General features: G+C 48.3%; 1 long non-coding RNA gene across 1 annotated transcript in view; it reads right to left on the bottom strand.

Annotated features, from left to right (window-relative positions):
• LOC140429387 (uncharacterized) overlaps positions 1 to 18,965 on the bottom strand; it is an 86,454-nt gene that overhangs the window by 53,526 nt on the left and 13,963 nt on the right. Inside the window, exon 2 of the long non-coding RNA XR_011949072.1 lies at positions 10,943 to 10,969. This is a non-coding gene — a long non-coding RNA (uncharacterized lncRNA). The remainder of the gene's footprint in view (positions 1 to 10,942; positions 10,970 to 18,965) is intronic.

The following is an 18,965-nucleotide window of genomic DNA, read 5'->3' as shown; positions in this document are numbered from 1 at the left end:
AGGAGTCTGATATTTAACATTATCCATCGAGGTGTTAGTCTCTGCGCTGGTGCAAGTGAAAGCAGTGCTGAGATGTCAGTGCCTTCCCTAGAGTCATAGAATCATAATAGAATTTACAGTGCAGAAGGAGACCGTTCGGCCAAAGAGTCTGCACCGGCCATTGGAAAGAGCACCCCTGCTTCCACCTATCTCCATAACCCCACCTAACCTTTTGGACATTAAGGGGAATTTAGAATGGCCAATCCACCTAACCTGCACATTTTTGGACTGTGGGAGGTAACTCGCGCACCCAGAGGAAACCTACGTAGACACGGGAGAAAGCGCAAACTCCACAGAGACAGTTACCCAAGGCTGGAATTGAACCCGGTGCCTGGAGCTGTGAGGCAGCAGTGCTAACCACTGTGTCACCATGCCGCCCGGTTGTGCTCCCTGGTGTCCTGATGTTCGGGATGGGGGGCAGTGGCTCAGATGGCCCGGCCTAGCCTGTTGGGCATTCTGCAAGCCAATAGACATAGGCAAGATCCTGGGAAGGGCTGGTCTGTAAGAGAGAGGTAACTCACATGCTATAGGGACATCTGCATTGTATTGGACTCTGACCTGTTTGGCGCATGCTGAACCCCATGTAAGCTGATGCCCTCTCCACGGCCTCCCCCATGAGTTGCAGGACGCTTTCCTCAGACCCGAATGTCTTGGATGTCCCTTCCTGACTTCTGACGCTCCTGACACTATGGCACGCTTTATCCTTGGTGAGATGCTTGGAGGTGCGTTTTGGGGGCTGTTGGTAGCTGGTGGCATGTGTGTGCAAGCCCCCTGGCCAAAAAGGACAATACATGTGTTGAGGGTTCATGGCGGGTGGATTATAAGGGATATGCAGGCAGGTAGGGTGTTACTAACCTCTCGGGGACTGGGAGCAGATGTCAGGAGTAAGGGACCGGAGCATCAGAATTTGATATTGAGATGGTAGATGAGGTACAGAACACGATGACATTGTTGCACTAGGTGTGATTCTAGCAATTACAGGCTATCTTCTGAACCAGCAAAGAAAACACTGAACCAATTCCGTCCCAAACAAACACTAATATTCAACACCTCTTCCCACATGGGAATCATTGGACAACGAAGGTTAGGTCGCAGAAGATACATTCTGCATATCATCCGAAAGGAGAATTGTCGTGTTGGGCGTTCTGATGAACAAATGATCCAACACGGCTGTAGATGGTACAACTCTGTTTTATTGTTTAATCAACGGTAACAACTAACTACTGGCTTGGGTACGTGCTTCACCAGCTAACCTGTGGACCCAGCCCTATCACTATCTTAGTGAGGCACTCAGCACATGGTCTATGTATGAGTGGCGCGTTGTGAGCTCTGTGCTCTGAGCTATCTCCTGGTAGAATGAGCGGGAACTGTGGTGTTCCCTGTTTTATAGTGTGTGTGCTCTCACTGGTGATTGGCTGCGATGTTATGTGTGTGCTGGTTGGTCCAACTGCCTGTCCATCAGTGTGTGTGTGATTGCACCATGATATGCTGATGTGGATATCACGACATCCCCCCCTTTCACGAAGGATACGTGCCGACATGATAATAAATAGAAATGTGTACTGAGTGCATCTGAGTATGTGTTTGCAATATTTACAACATGTACATGAGGCTAAACTATATACAGAGGGAGGTGTCAGGTGCAACAGAACAACGACGTTGTACCAACAACAGAACAAATGCAATCAACAAACGACGAGAAAAAACTTGTGGAACAATGAACGACAAGAAAAAAAACTCATTAACAGTACTGTAAAACAATTCAGTGAGTCCAATGTGCTAACAGGCTCATAAGTCAAGTCTCTCAGGTGGGCGATGAATTCGGGTTGACCGCCTCAAGGGTGGGTCAGGATCCACCGGCTGAGGAATGGGCCTGGTCACGGGCGAGAGAGGAACAGGCAGAGTGGCAGGAAGCTCAACAAAGTCGACATCAGGGACAACAGGAGGGCGTGGCACCGGTGCATGATCTCGTAATCTCGTAGCGAGCGCGGAACCAGGCGAAGGGCCCGCCGATTACGGCGGCGAATAGAGTCATCAGGCATACGACCCAGGAATGAGCGGGGAGCCACGTGGCGGAGAACCTCGGCGGTTGCCGACCAGCCACCCTCCGGTAGGTGTATGCAGACGTTGTCTCCAGGCGCCAGGGCAGGAAGATCAATCGCCCGAGTGTCATGTGCCACCTTCTGCTGAGCACGCTGTTGTTGCATCCTTCGCAATACTGGAGCATGGTTGAGGTCAGGAACATGAATGGATGGCACAGTGGTCCTGAGGGTGCGACCCATCAACAGCTGGGCTGGCGAGAAGCCTGTGGACAGTGGGGCCGAGCGATCCAGCATCAGCAGCTTTGCAGAGGAGCCGCTTCACAATGTGGACGCCCTTTTCCGCCTTGCCATTCGACTGAGGATGCAAGGGACTGGACGTCATGTGTGTGAAGTTGTATGAAGTGGCAAAGGAAGACCATTCTTGACTCGCAAAGCAAGGCCCGTTGTCAGACATGAGGTGAGCGGAATTCCATGGCGAGCAAAGGTTTCTTTGCATGCCCGGATGACAGCTGATGACGTCGTGTCATGCAGGCGTATGACCTCCGGATAACTTGAGAAGTAGTCAATAAGAATAATGTGGTCCCTGCCGAGCGCATGAAAGAGGTCCACGCCCACCTTCGACCAGGGGGATGTGACTAACTAATGGGGCTTAAGGGTCTCAGGGGGTTGCGCTGGCTGAAACCTCTGGCAGGTGGGGCAGCTGAGCACCATGCTGGCGATGTCGTCGCTGATGCCCGGCCAGTACACAGCCTTCCGGGCACTCCGCCTGCACTTTTCAACTCCGAGATGGCCTTCGTGCAGTTGTTGGAGGATAAGTCGGTGAATGCTGTATGGGATCACGATCCGGTCCAGCTTCAAGAAGGCACCATCAATATTTTCGGGATCCTTAATGGGGAGGGGGAGCAGCCCCAAGTCGTGGTCCACATAGGTACCAACGACATAGGTAGGAAAAGGGATAGGGATGTAAGGCAGGAATTCAGGGAGCTAGGGTGGAAACTTAGATCTAGGACAAACAGTTATTATCTCTGGGTTGTTACCCGTGCCACGTGATAGCGAGACGAGGAATAGGGAAAGAGAAGAGTTGAACACGTGGTTACAGGGATGGTGCAGGAGGGAGGGTTTCAGATTTCTGAATAATTGGGGCTCATTCTGGGGTCGGTGGAACCTCTACAAACGGAATGGTCTACACCTGGACCAGAGGGGTACCAATGTCATGGGGGGGGAAATTTGTGAATGCTCTTCGGGAGGGTTTAAACTAGTTCAGCAGGGGCTTGGGAGCCTGAATTGTAGCTCCAGTATACAGGAGGTTGACAGTAGTGAGGTCATGAGTAAGGTTTCAAAGTTGCAGGAGTGTACCGGCAGGCAGGAAGGTGCTTTAAAGTGTGTCTTCTTCAATGCCAGGAGCATCCGGAATAAGGTGGGTGAACTTGCGGCATGGGTTGGTACCTGGACTTCGATGTTGTGGCCATTTTGGAGACATGGATAGAGCAGGGACAGGAATGGTTATTGCAGGTGCCGGGGTTTAGATATTTCAGTAAGCTCAGGGAAGGTGGTAAAAGAGGGGGAGGGGTGGCATTGTTAGTCAAGGACAGTATTACGGTGGCAGAAAGGACGTTTGATGAGGACTCACCTACTGAGGTAGTATGGGCTGAGGTTAGAAACAGGAAAGGAGAGGTCACCCGATTAGGGGTTTTCTATAGTCCTCCGAAAAGTTCCAAAGATGTAGAGGAAAGGATTGCAAAGATGATTCTGGATAGGAGCGAAAGCAACAGGGTAGTTGTTATGGGGGACTTTAACTTTCCAAATATTGACTGGAAACGCTATAGTCCGAGTACTTTAGATGGGTCCGTTTTTGTCCAATGTGTGCAGGAGGGTTTCCTGACACAGTATGTAGATGGGCCAACGAGAGGCGAAGCCGTATTGGAATTGGTACTGGGTAATGAACCAGGACAGGTGTTAGATTTGGAGGTAGGTGAGTACTTTGGTGATAGTGACCACAATTCGATTAAGTTTACTTTAGTGATGGAAAGGGATAGGTATATACCACAGGGCAATGAGTTATATCTGGGGGAAAGGCAATTATGATGCGATGAGGCAAGACCTATGATGCATCGGATGGAGAGGAAAACTGCAGGGGATGGGCACAATGGAAATGTAGAGCTTGTTCAAGGAACAGCTACTGCGTGTCCTTGATAAGTATGTACCTGTCAGGCAGGGAGGAAGTGGTTGAGCAAGGGAACCGTGGTTTACTAAGGCAGTCGAAACACTTGTCAAGAGGAAGAAGGAGGCTTATGCAAAGATGAGACATGAAGGTTCGGTTAGGGCGTTCGAGAGTTACAAGTTAGCTAGGAAGGACCTAAAGAGAGAGCTAAGAAGAGCCAGGAGGGGACATGAGAAGTCTTTGGCAGGTAGGATCAAGGATAACCCTAAAGCTTTCTATAGATATGTCAGGAATAATAGAATGACTAGGATAAGAATAGGGCCAGTCAAGGACAGTAGTGGGAAGTTGTGCTTGGAGTCCAAGGAGATAGCAGAGGTGCTAAATGAATATTTTTCATCAGTATTCCCACAGGAAAAAGACAATGTTGCGAGGAGAATACTGAGTTTCAGGCTACTAGACTAGAAGGGCTTAAGGTTCATAAGGAGGAGGTGTTAACAATTCTGGAAAGTGTGAAAATAGATAAGTCCCCTGAGCCGGATGGGATTTATCCTAGGATTCTCTGGGAAACTAGGGAGGAGATTGCTGAGCCTTTGGCTTTGATCTTTAAGTCATATTTGTCTACAGGAATAGTGCCAGAAGACTGGAGGATTGCAAATGTTGTCCCCTTGTTCAAGAAGGGGAGTAGAGACAACCCCGCTAACTATAGACCAGTGAGCCTTACTTCTGTTGTGGGCAAAATCTTGGAAAGGTTTATAAGAGATAGGGTGTATAATCATCTGGAAAGGAATAATTTGATTAGAGATAGTCAACACGGTTTTGTGAAGGGTAGGTCGTGCCTCACAAACCTTATTGAGTTCTTTGAGAAGGTGACCAAACAGGTGGATGAGGGTAAAGCAGTTGATGTGGTGTATATGGATTTCAGTAAAGCGTTTGATAAGGTTCCCCACGGTAGGCTACTGCAGAAAATACAGAAGCATGGGATTCAGGGAGATTTAGCAGTTTGGATCAGAAATTGGCTAGCTGGAAGAAGACAAAGGGTGGTGGTTGATGGGAAATGTTCAGACTGGAGTCCAGTTACTAGTGGTGTACCACAAGGATCTGTTTTGGGGCCACTGCTGTTTGTTATTTTTATAAATGACCTGGAGGAGGGCGTAGAAGGATGGGTGAGTAAATTTGCAGATGACACTAAAGTCGGTGGAGTTGTGGACAGTGCAGAAGGATGTTACAAGTTACAGAGGGACATAGATAAGCTGCAGCGGTGGGCTGAGAGGTGGCAAATGGAGTTTAATGCAGAGAAGTGTGAGGTGATTCGTTTTGGAAGGAATAACAGGAAGACAGAGTACTGGGCTAATGGTAAGATTATTGGCAGTGTGGATGAGCAGAGAGATCTCGGTGTCCATGTACATAGATTTCTGAAAGTTGCCACTCAGGTTGAGAGGGTTGTTAAGAAGGCGTACGGTGTGTTAGCTTTTATTGGGAGAGGGATTGAGTTTCGGAGCCATGAGGTCATGTTGCAGCTGTACAAAACTCTGGTGCGGCCGCAATCAGAGTATTGCGTGCAATTCTGGTCACCGCATTATAGGAAGGATGTGGAAGCATTGGAAAGGGTGCAGAGGAGATTTACCAGAATGTTGCCTGGTATGGAGGGAAGATCTTATGAGGAAAGGCTGAGGGACTTGAGGCTGTTTTCGTTAGAGAGAAGAAGGTTAAGAGGTGACTTAATTGAGGCATACAAGATGATCAGAGGATTGGATAGGGTGGACAGTGAGAGCCTTTTTCCTCGGATGGTGATGTCTAGCACGAGGGGACATAGCTTTAAATTGAGGGGAGATAGATATAAGACAGATGTCAGAGGTAGGTTCTTTACTCAGAGAGTAGTAAGGGCGTGGAATGCCCTGCCTGCAACAGTAGTGGACTCGCCAACACTAAGGGCATTCAAATGGTCATTGGATAGACATATGGACAATAAGGGAATAGTGTAGATGGGCTTTAGAGTGGTTTCACAGGTCGGCGCAACATCGAGGGCAAAGGGCCTGTACTGCGCTGTAATGTTCTATGTTCTATGACGGCCAAGTCGTCTCGGACGTTGTAAAATTGTGGGCACTGCCCCTTGAGCCACCCTTCCGTCATGTGGTGCATCACACGTTGTAGAAGGGGGTCAGCCGCGGTCTCACGGCGAATGTGGGCCAGACGTGCATCAGTGGCCAGCAGATTAGCCGATGTGAAGGCTACCTGAGCGTCGACCTGACAAACAAACCCCTCTGAGTCGGACAGTGTGTTGACCGCCCTGGACAGAGCATCTGCGATGATGAGATCCTTCCCCGGGGCGTAGACAAGTTGGAAGTCGTACCTCCGGAGCTTGAGCAGAATGGGCTGGAGGCGAGGGGTCATGTCGTTGAGGTCCTTCTTGTTTGGGTATGGGGTAGTGTTCCCTCATAATGTTGTTATTTAAATCTTTCTGGTCGATACAGATCCGGAGCTCGCCGGAGGGCTTTTTGACGCACACCATGGAGCTGACCCATGGCGTTGGCTCCGTGACCCGGGAAAGCACTCCTTGGTCCTGCAGGTCCTGCAGCTGCTGCTTGAAGCGGTCCTTGAGTGGTGCTGGGACCCTACAAGGTGCATGAATGACCGGGGTGACGTCCGGTTTGAGCCGTATTTTGTACGTGCAGGGCAGTGTGCCCATGCCCTCGAAAACCTCCTGGTTGTGCGCGAGGAGTGATTGGTGCTGCGCCCTAAAGTCTGCATCTGGGAAATCGGACGTGCCTTCTGGAGACAGGGTGTGTACCCGCTGAACGAGGTGGAGGATCTTGCACACCTGTGCGCCTAACAGAGAGTCCTTCGAGGATCCTACGATTTCAAATGATAATGTGGCTTTGTGTGAGTTGTGTGTAACATCGAGCTGGCAGGACCCCGTGGCCGGGATGACGTTTCCATTGTAGTCAACCAGCTGACAGTGGGATGGCAGAATCGGTGGTTTAACCTTCAAGGTCTGGAAGGCTGACCATATGAGGAGATTGGCGGAGGCACCAGTGTCCAGGCGAAATGTGATCTGAGATCGGTTGACCGTTAGGGTGGCACACCACTCATCGCCCTGATCAATGCTGTGCACTGGCAGCGGCTGGTGGTTCCGACTTGGGGACATCCGGTTCTTGTGGATTACCGCAACGCGGAAGGGTTCCCTGTCTTCGGTATCGCTGGTCTGCATACTATCTGGATATGACTCAGTGTAGGGGGGCTGAATCGCCTGCACGTCCCTGCGAGGCTGGCGGAATTGTTGGGAGTTGGCAGGTTGAGCTGTTCGACAGCAGGCAGCATAGTGGCCCATCCTGCCACATCGAAGGCATTGTCGCGCTTTGGCCGGACATTGCCGCTTTAAGTGGGCGGAGCCACAGATGCCGCACGTCGTGACGTCATGGCGTTCGGTGCACCACCGCGCATGCGCGGTGTGGTCCTGCGTAGAGCGCACCTGCGCATCACGTTCCTCTGCGTCAACGTCCCCTCTTTTGGCGCGTACAAGCGCGGGAGGCCTCGGAAAGGCAACAAAATGGCCGCCCTCGTCCGGGCCGCGGGCCGGGAGGAACTCGATCGACTGGACCCGCTCCACCTCGTGGGACCCGTGCCGTGCCGTTTCAGCCGCCTGGATTTGGGAGTACCGGCTGGTCGCGTTCTCATGGAGGACGCAGGTCTCGATGGCAGTCGCTAGGGTGAGGCACTTTATTTTAAGGAGCTGCTGGTGTAGGGTGTCCGAGATGACCCCAAAAACTATCTGATCCCGTATCATGGAGTCGGAGGTGGCCTCATAGCCGCAGGACTGCGCGAGGATACGGAGGTGTGTTAGGTAAGATTGGAAAGCTCATCCTTACCCTGCAGGCGCTGCTGGCATAGGTACATCTCAAAGCTCTCATTGACTTCCACGCTGAAGTGTTCATCAAACTTCAGAAGCACCATCTTATATTTTGTTTTGTCCTCGCCCTCCGCGAATGCCAGGGAGTTATAGATGTGGATGGCGTGTTGCCCTGCCGTGGAGAGGAGGAGGGCGATCTTCCTGGTGTCCGATGCATTCTCCCTGTCTGCGGCTTCGAGGAATAGCTGGAAGTGCTGTTTAAACAGCTTCCAGTCCACGCCGAGATTACCAGCGATTCGGAGCGGCTGCAGCGGGCTGATGTTGTCCATGGAGCAGGATGGCGGATTTCTGAAAGGGTGCAGGTAGGTCTCACAGTCGCTGGTTCGCGTCCACTACTGGTATCATGTCGTGTTGGGTGTTCTGATGCACAAATGATCCAACACGGCTGCAGATGGTACAACTCTGTTTTATTGTCCAATCAACGGTAACAACTAACTGCCGGCTTGGGTACGTGCTTCACCAGCTAACCTGTGGACCCAGCCCTATCACTATCTTAGTGAGGCACTCAGCACATGGTCTATGTCTGAGTGGCGCGCTGTGAGCTCTGTGCTCTGAGCTATCTCCTGGTAGAATGAGCAGGAACTGTGGTGTTCCATTTCATAGTGCGTGTGCTCTCACTGGTGATTGGCTACGATGTTATGTGTGTGCTGGTTGGTCCAACTGCCTGTCCATCAGTGTGTGTGTGATTGCATCATGATATGCTGATGTGGATATCATGACAAGAATCACTGAGTGCACTGACATGTATTCAAAGCAACAATGGTACAATGCCTGCAGAAAGGTTAATTACAACCTACTGCTGGGCCAATTTTGCACAAGTTTACAGTTGGATTCATTTGATCACTCTGAATTGGAGATCATTGTTTTGATAGCAAAGCTCCTTTCAACTCTTGTCAACTCTGAAACACAAATACTTTTTCTGTGCAACTCAAGATAAACTCAAGAGCCATAGAATACAGATGCTTGTAGAATAGTGTTAAAATATATAAATGGGCTAAAACTGTAGGCAGAGGTTGGGAGAGAAAAAAATCTTGGTGAGACAGATTTTAAAACTGTCTTAAAGAAAGAAAGATAAGTAAAGACGCAGGGAGGTTATGGAGAGAATTCCGGACTTAGAGCCTTGGCAACTAAAGGCGAGGCCAACAATGAGGTATTCTGTGGCTTCGGGTGGCACGGTAGCACAGTGGTTAGCACAGTTGCTTCACAGCTCCAGGGTCCCTGGTTCGATTCCCAGCTTGGGTCACTGTCTGTGTGGAGTCTGCACGTTCTCCCCGTGTCTGTGTGGGTTTCCTCCGGGTGCTCCGGTTTCCTCCCACAGTCCAAAGATGTGCAGGTTAGGTGGATTGACCATGCCAAATTGCCCCTAGTGTCCAAAAAGGTTGGGTAGGGTTACTGGGTTACAGGGATAGGGTGGAGATGTGGGCTTGGGTGGGGTGCTCTTTCCAAGGGCCGGTGAAGACTTGGTGTAAATTCACTGTAAATTCTATGATTCAATGCAGAAGCAATTAAAATCGTGGGTGCTCAAGAAGCCAGGTTTAGAGAAGTACAGATATTCTGAGGGATGTGGGGCTGGAGGCAATTACAGAAATGGGGAGTGGCAAGGCCATGGAGGAAGTTGAAAATGAGGATAAGAATTTTAGAAATGAAGCGCTGCTTGACCAGGAGTGGGTCAGTGAACATAAGAGTGATGTGTGAATGGGGCTCAGTGCAAGCAAGGCTATGGGCAGCAGAGCTTGGGATGGACTTAAGTTTAGGCAGGGTAGAATGTGAATGGGTCAGCTAGAATTGCATAGGAATAGTCAAGCCTAACAGTAACAAAGGCATGTGTGAGAATTTCAGCAGTGGAAAAGCGGCAGCTGGGTTAAAATTGGGCGATGTTTTGCAGGGGTGTGGATAGGGTCAGAACTCATCTCAGGGTTAAATATAACACTCAGGTTGCAAACAGTTTAGTTCAGCCTCAGCCTCAGATAGTTCCCAAGGAGAAAGATAACAGAAGGATTTTGGTAAGCTCAAGTTGATTGCAGGTGGGAGCTGGGAGGCTGGCCAGAACATTGAAATAATAGAGTCTGAGGATGACAAATGCATGTTTCAAGAGTAGATACGTTGAGACAGGGCAGACAGTAATATAGATCTATCCGCATAATACCTGTCTTCAAAACATCTCAAATCCTGTTGAACTAACGACTCATATTAGTAAATTGAATTTTTCGTTGCCCATTCCAGATAAATTCTGAACTGATAAAGAAACCCTGCACCCCCTACACCAATGATGAATCAAAATAAATCTTTAACTGAAGTCTACAAATATCCTTCTCATGGTTACTTATGAGCTCTGCTCTCAGTGTGTATCATTTCCATAAATCTGCTTTGGTCAAATATAGGTTTGATTGATTCCAAAGGATTTTCTATTCTGTGCTACAATGTGTTCATGATTTGACCCACTGTTTGTAATTTGACTATTATTCCAAGAAAAAAATGGAAGAAAAGTAATATTTACAAAAATCATCAATTTTAAGTCAGTACTTAAAATATTAATAAAGAGGACATTATCCAATTATCTGAGGAAGAGTTGTAACAGTTGACAAAAGTCCTTTACAGGACATAATTTAGGCCCTTTACAATGCAATTAATGTTTCTCCATGGCAAAGTACTCTCCCCATGATGGTGCAGCTGTGATCAGAAACTTGGCTTGCAAAGATGCAACATTCCTTCCTACTGCTCTGCATTTGAATAAATTTAGAACCAAACCTGCTGCTCCACCACATCACTCAAGACAAAAAATATATAACATACCTGGAAAAGACATAATTAAACTTTCAGCTGTAAAAACAAAGTGAATATCATAAATTGTCTTTTACTAATATCCTTAACCTGCAGTATTCAAACGATTCTCTAATATCTATACACCATAAAGGCCAGCTTAATTTCCAATGCAGACATCTTCAGATCTTTATTCAGTACCAAAGGAAACAGAAACATTTATACAAATAATCTGTTTGGAATTAGAATTTGCAATGCTGAAGGCATGGCATCACTCCATGTCCCCATATACAATGTTGTCAGATGTCCATTGCACCTTATAATTCTGACCCTGTTAAAGTGCAGGAATTTAAAACGGCAAATGATTGTAATTTACTCCAGCACAATATTAACAGCTGCACTAATGACCACTGCAAGCTGAAAGTCTTCTGTTGCCTGCAGATATCATGCAGGTAACAACTGGACTGAGGGTTAGTAGTGGCAAAAGGTAGGATAGCAGAATGTGTTAATAGGAAAATAGAGGTCAGAGCACTCTTCAGTCCCGAATGACACCATTAACAGCCCCTTTGTCTCATGTCCAGAATATATTTGCCAATCTCTCCTTAGCTCCACAGTATCACTGACTTTCCATTCCGCCCCATCCACCTTTCATAGGGCGAGATCGACCAGTCGCATTACACCAAAAGACAGCACAGCGCAACGCGACTGGTAGATGCTGGGTGATCCCTCTTCCGGGATCTAACTGGCTTGCTATGCCTTGCGAGATCCAACACGATCTTGTGAGACGTCGTGACATGAATTCCGCCTATTGTGGGCAGGATCATCTTTTGGTAAATCTGCATATTAGAGTGAGACGAGCTCTAATATGCTTTCCTGAGATCTATCCAAGGCGTGGGATCTAACTCCTTCGCCTTGGAGATCTCGGGCGAGCGCCGTTCAGTGCAGGTCTCCACAAACAGGGACCAGAAAGACTGGCACTCATTAGGGTCTCCCAGGGGATAGGAGACCCTCAGATGCTTGCCCTTTGGGCAGGGTGGTGCTCTGGCACTGCCAAGGTGCCCAGGTGGCACTACTGGCGTGCTAGGCTGGAATTTTCCCCTACATGCGAATTGGGCGCGGGGGGTGCCCTGTGCGGCTGCAGGGGGTTGGGGGGGGCAGGGGCCTGAGGGGAGCCCTTGTTGATGAGTTGGAGTTCAGGGGTTGTGTCAGGAGGTCGAGATCCCCGATCTCTCTCTGTACTGAGAAGTTGAAGCGAGTGAAACACCTCAGTGCAGAAAATGGGACTAAGTGCTGCCTCGGCCGCGAATTCCCCGCTGAGGCCCCCAATCTACCCAAATGGCCATTCAATAGTGTGTTTTTCTGTGCTCCGAGCATGCCCCAAGTATATAATTCATCACATTCTGTAGAGGGTCAATGGACTCGAAACATAAACTGCATTCCTCTCTCCACAGATGCTGAAAGACCTGCTGAGTTTGTCTTTGTTGTAACTGCTGAAACAGCCTGACTTGGGCACAGGTCTTTAGTGCAACAGCCAAATTCAGTGTGCTTGGTCATATCTTGATTTCACGTAGAGTAAAACAAATTTGCCGAAGATTGGAACCTTTGATGCTGGGAGCCTCAGGAAGGGTCCAAGATGGATCATCAGCTCTACACTTCTAGCTACAAAAAGCTGCAGCCTTGTGATTTGCACTGATGTGCTGGGTTCCCCATAATATGGAATGGCATTGTTAGTGGAACATCCTCATTTGTTTAGTTATTTAATTGCCCACCACCAATCAAGTATGAGTGTGACAAAAGTACAGACCTTTGATCTGATCAAAGTTGTGGGATGCTGCTTCTGCTGTTTAGCATACGTTTGGTCCTTCACCAAGATGACATCTCAATTTTAAATATGTCTTGTCATGCTCCTGACATGCTGTCCTGAACTCTATATTGACCCAGGATTGGTTGCCTGGCTTAATAATAATGGTAGAGTGAGGGATATGACGAGCCATGATGTTGCATATTGCGGTTTAAAACAGTTCTGCACCTCATTGAGGTGCAATTTGCAGCTGCTTGATCTGTTCTGCATCTACCCAATTTAGCACAGTGGTGTTGCCCACAACACAATGATGGATATTAAAGTCCCCCACTTTGAATATATTCTGTGCCCTTACAACCCACAGCATTTCATAGAATTATAGAATCTACAGGGAAGTAGGCCATTTGGCCCATCGAGTCTGCACTAGCCCTTGAAAAGAGCACCCTACCCAATCCCATGCCTCCACCCTATCCCTGTAACCCAGTAACCCCACCTAACCTTTTGGACACAAAGGGGCAATTTATCATGGCCAATTCACCTAACCTGCACATCTTTGGATTGTGGGAGGAAACCAGAGCATCCGGAGGAAACCCACGCAGACACGGGGAGGACGTGCGCGTTCCACACAGACAGTCATCCGAGGTCGGAATTGAACCTGGGACCCTGGAACTATGAGGCAGCTGTGCTAACCACTGTGTCACCGTGCCGCCCCAAGTGATGGTCAACATCGAGGAGTTCCGATTCATCAGTCGAGGGTAGGTGTTTATTAGCGAGAGGTTTTCTTGACATTAACATAACATTATCTGAGCATCACTAAACAGATTATTGGTGAGGAAGATCTGCTTAATAGCAGTTTTGATGAGATCTTTCATCACTTTATTGATAATTGGGAGTAGGCTAATGTAGATAAGATTTCCTTTCCCAAAGGACCAGATGGATTTTTACGACAATCATCAATGATTTCATTGACTTTTAATTCCAGATTTTTATTGAATTCAAATTTCACCATCTGCAGTGGCAGGATTTGAACCTTGGTCCAGAGAGCATAACCCTGGGTTTCAGGTTTACTAGTCCAGTGACAATACCACTATGCCACCACTTCCCCTACTCTCTACTCTCAGCTAAGAATGGAAGGTGTCATCAACAGTGCTATCAAGCCACACCTCAGCAATAAACTACTCGCCGACACTCAGTTCAGGTTCTATCAGGCTACTCAGTTCCAGATTCATTACAGCTGTGGTCCTGATATGAATGAAAAGGCTGAGACGGGATTTGTGAAGGGATGACACCTGACGTCCAACATTAGGCGGTTCCTAAATGTAATAATGATGTCTGCGGAGGGGCGTGAGGTCGAGCTGGTGGTGGCCATGGACGCAGAAAAGGCCTTTGATCGGGTGGAGTGGAAGTACCTGTGGGATGTTTTGGGAAGGTTTGGACAAGGCAGGGGTGTCCACTCTCCCCACTACTGTTTGTCCTGCCATAGAGCCTTTAGCAATGCCGCTGAGGACATCGAACATTTGGCGGGGGATAGTGAGAGGGGGGTGGAACGTAGGATCTCACTCTACGCAAATGACTTACTCCTTTATATAACAGACCTGCTGGGGGGGAATCGCAAGAATTATGGGAATACAGGAAGAATTTGGCCGGTTCTCAGGTTAAAACTGAATATGGGCAAGAGTGAGGTTTATGCAATCCAGGCAAGGGGCAGGATTGGAAACTGGCGGACATGCTGTTCAAAGTGATGGGAAGGAGTTTTAGGGATTTACGTGGCAAGGGACTGGGGTCAGCTGCATAAACTAAACTTGGGCAGGGTGATTGAGCAAATGTAAGGGGGCTTCCGTAGGTGAGACGTGCTCCCACTGTCATTGGCGGGGAGGGTACAGACTGTGAAAATGACAGTCCGCCCGAGATTGCTGTTTGTGTTTCAATGTCTCCCAATCTTCATCTCCAAGGCATTTTTTAGGTTAAATGAACGCGGCGATCTCGGGTTTTATATGGGCCAGGAAAGTCCTGAGGTGAAGAAGGTCCTTCTGGAGCAGAGGCGCGGTGAGGGGGGCTTGGCCCTTCTGAACTTTATTAACTATTACTGGGTGGCCAATATTACAATGATTAGGAAATGGGTAGTGGGAGAGGGGTGAGGGAGCGAGTGGAGGCGGCATCTTGCAAGGGCACGAGTCTGAAGGCTCTGTTAACAGCACCTCTGCCGTTCTTACCGGCTCGTTACCCCACAGGTCCAGTGGTAGTGGCAGCCCTGAGAGTGTGGGGGTAATGGAGGCAACACATGAGACTGGAGGGGGTGTCGGTATGGTCACCAATCTGTGATAATCACAGGTTTGCTCCGGCGGGGGCTGACGGGGGCTTTAAGAGGTGACAACGTGCAAGGATTGAGAGATTTGGGAATCTCTTCATTGAGGAGGGTTTCCTGAGCCTGGAGGAGCTAGAGGAGGAGTTTGTGACCAGGTGGGAACAGATTCCGGAACCTGCAGGTATGGGATTTTGTCCGGAGGCAAGCTCCAAGCTTCCCTCGCTTCCCTCTAAGGGGACTACAGGATAAGGTGATGTCTAAAACAGTTGTTGGGGGGGAGGGGGTGAGGGTCTCGGAAATATATAAGGAACTGATGGAGTGGGAAGGGGTCTCAATCGGGGAGGTGAAGAGGAAGAGTTGGGAGGGGAGTTAGAAGTCAGGCTGTAGGAGATAACCCTGAGGACAGTTAATGCATCCTCGTTGTGTGCCAGGCTCAGCCTGATCCAGTTCAAGGTGGTCCACAGGGCTCATATGACTGTGGCCAAGGTGAGTAGGTTTTTTGAGGAGGTGGAGGACAGATATGGGCGGTGCGGGGGAAGTCCGGCGAACCATGTACATATGTTTTGGGCTTGTCCGAAACTGAGGGGATTTTGGCAGGGATTCTCATAAGTCATGTCAGAGGTCCTGGAAGGGAGGGTGACTCTGAGTCCAGAGGTGGCAATATTTGGAGTGTCAGAAGATCCGGGAGCCCAGGGGAGAGGAGAGGCCGACATTTTGACCTTTGCCTCCCTGGTGGTCCGGAGATGGATTTTGCTGGGATGGAGGGACTCGGAGCCTCCAAAGTCAGGGGTGTGGGTCAGTGACATGGCAGGGTTTCTTAGGCTAGAAAAGATTAAGTTTGCCTTAAGGGGTTCATTACAGGGGTTTGCTCGGAGGTCGACTTCTGAAAGGAAACTGACCGTCAGCAGGAGGTGTGGGGGCGGGGAATGGGGGAGGAGGGGGAGGGGAGGCATGGAAGTGAAGAATAAGGGCAGGGAATCTAATATATGGATAGCTAGGAGTTGGGGTGGGGGGGACGTTGGGTATGTTGCTGTGGGGTTCTTGCATGTGTTGGACCACTCTGTTGTTTAGAGTGTTAAAATGTTAAAATTATAAATGCCTCAATGAATTTTTTCTAAAAAAAAACGGTAGGGGGGGGAAGGGAAGGTCTCGGAAATTTATAAATAGTTCATGGAGTGAGAGGGAACCCAGATAAGGGAGGTAAAGCACAAGTGGGAAGATGCGCTGGGTAAGGAGCTCGAGGTGGGTCTATGGGAGCTTGCTCTGCAGAGAGTCAACACGTCCTCATCATGTGCCAGGCTCAGCCTGATACAATTTAAGGTGGTTCACTGGGCACACATGACGGTGGCCCAGATGAGCAGGTTTTTTGGGATAGAGGACAGGTGTGCGAGGTATGCGGGAGGGCCCATGTTTTTGTCATGCCTGAAGCTTTGGGGATTCTGGCAGGGATTTGCTGATGTCATGTCCATGGTGTTAAAAGCGATGGTGGCCTCGAGTCCAGAGGTGGCAATTTTTTGGCGTATCGGAAAACCTGGGAGTCCACGGTGCGAGAGAGGCTGACGTTTTGGCCTTTGCCTCCTTAGTAGCCCGGAGACGGATCCTATTATCCTGGAGGGACTCAGAGCCCCTGAAATCAGGGTATGGGTTAGCAACATGGCCGGATTTCTCAAGCTTGAGAAAATTAATTTCTTTGTTCAGAGGTGACGGCCGTTTATCGGCTTCTTTAACTGTTAGCAGATACAATAGCGGGGGGGGGGTGGGGGGGTGGTTAGGGAACCGGGGGGGGGGGGGGGGGGGGGTGGTAGGAGAGTTAGTTTAGTTTAGTTCAGGCGGGATCAGCAAAAGGTGATGGTAGGAATGGGGACATGTGTGTCTAAGCCATATTGGCTGTATGGTTGGTGATTGGAGGGGGTGTTGTGTACTGAATTATGTTTGCATTTTTTTGGTGTATTTTCTGTTATTATAAAATCATAACTGTCTCAATAAAATGTTTAATAAAAAAATGCATGAAAAGGCTGAATTCTGGAGGTGGGATGAAAGTGGTTTCCTTGACAGCAAACAGCATTTGACAGATTGTGTCATTAAGCAGACCGTACACAACTGACATCAAGGGAAATCAAGGAGAAAAATGTCCACTGGTTAGTGTCTATCCCAGCACAAAAGAGAATGGTTGTGGTTGTTGGGTGCCAATCATCTCAGCCATAGGACATTGTTGAAGGAATTCTCAGGCCGCGTTACAGGCCAAACCAGCTTCAGCTATTTCACTGATGACTTCCTTTCCACCAGAAGGTCAGAACTAGGAATTTTGGCTGATTGCTTCAGCACCATTTACAACTCTTCAAATACAAAAGTAGTCCATGTCCAGATGCAGTGAGATCTGCATAACATTTAGGTTTGAATTTATAAATGGTAATTAACATTTGTGCACACAAGTGACAGGCAATGACCATCATTAACAAGATAGGGCTTAACCATTTCTCCTTGATGTTCAATGGTGCAAAGGTGATACTGTTATTGAATTCCTCACCAACAAAAATCTGGATTTACTGCTGTCAGGAAACCTAACTGGACTGGACGTATTGTGGCACCAACAACAGTTCAGCGGTTGGGACTTTGATACCTCCCCAAAGTCTCTCCACCACCGACAAGGCTCAAGTCAGGAATGTGATGGAACACTCCCCAATTGTTTTGCTAAGCGCCGTGTTATGGGCCAGGATTTAAAAAATCCCAAAGTGTATCAGGAGTTCACCTGACCCACAACTGTTAATAGATTGTGGTATGGGGCGCACACGGCCCACTCTACAGGTGTGGTACAGCAGAAATGGAAAAGTATTTTTTAAAGCAAAACAATGTTTATTCTGTGAACTCAAATTCACCTTTTTAAACATACAGTGAACATCTTAGCAACCATTAATTCAAATACAACCCCCAAAGAATACAACACTAAGCAATCCTTTAAGCTTTCCTTTTTACATCCATAAGGCTTAAAACACCGTTTACCAGAAGCACATCAGGTTAAAGTCACTACTGTTATTAGTTTGAAATCACCAGGATCAATTTACAGTCTTTGGATTACAAAGAGAAACTCATACACCTTCTGGCTGTGACTGCAGCTATCCAGCTCTGAAAACGAAACTAAAACACACCCTGCAGCAAACAGCCTAAAACAAAAGTAAAAAGCGGACAGACAACCCAACTCCACCCACCCTCTGACATCACTGCAGTGGTAAACACCCATTTCTTAAAGGTACCCTCACTACAGATATTTGTATACATACCCATTTATAAACACCCATTTCTTAAAGGTACTCTCAAATGACAGCCGGAATGTGGCGACTAGGGGCTTTTCATAGTAACTTCATTGAAGCCTACTTGTGACAATAAGCCATTCTTATTATTATTATTGAACATAGCTCTAATATTAAAAAAGCTCAAGACCGGTGTTGGGTATGTTGTCTGCCCGGTACCAGGGTGAGGGACATCTCTGACTGGCTTGAAAGGATATTAGAGTGGGGCGAGTGTTAGGATCCAGTTGTTGTGATCTACATTCGGACAAACAACATATGCAAGACGAGTAAAGAGGATCTGTTGGGGGATTACCTTGGGTGATTACACTAGGAACTAAATTAAAGAACATGTCCTCAAGGGTTATAATCTCTGGATTACTACCCGAGCCACGTGTGAATTGGCATAGGGATGAGAAAATTAGGGAAATAAACACGTGGCTAAAGGAGTGGTGCGGGAAAGAGGGTTTCCATTTCATGGAGAATTGGCATCAGTATTGGAACTGGGGGGACCTGTACCATTGGGACAGTCTTCACCTGAACTGATCTGGGACCAGTGTTCCAGCAGAAAGGATAAATTGAGTGGGCAGCACGGTAGCATTGTGGATAGCACAATTGCTTCACAGCTCCAGGGTCCCAGGTTCGATTCCGGCTTGGGTCACTGTT

This window comes from Scyliorhinus torazame, chromosome 1 (genome assembly GCF_047496885.1).
Source record: "Scyliorhinus torazame isolate Kashiwa2021f chromosome 1, sScyTor2.1, whole genome shotgun sequence".
Lineage (NCBI taxonomy): Eukaryota > Metazoa > Chordata > Chondrichthyes > Carcharhiniformes > Scyliorhinidae > Scyliorhinus > Scyliorhinus torazame.
This window is presented reverse-complemented; position numbering and strand designations above follow the sequence as displayed.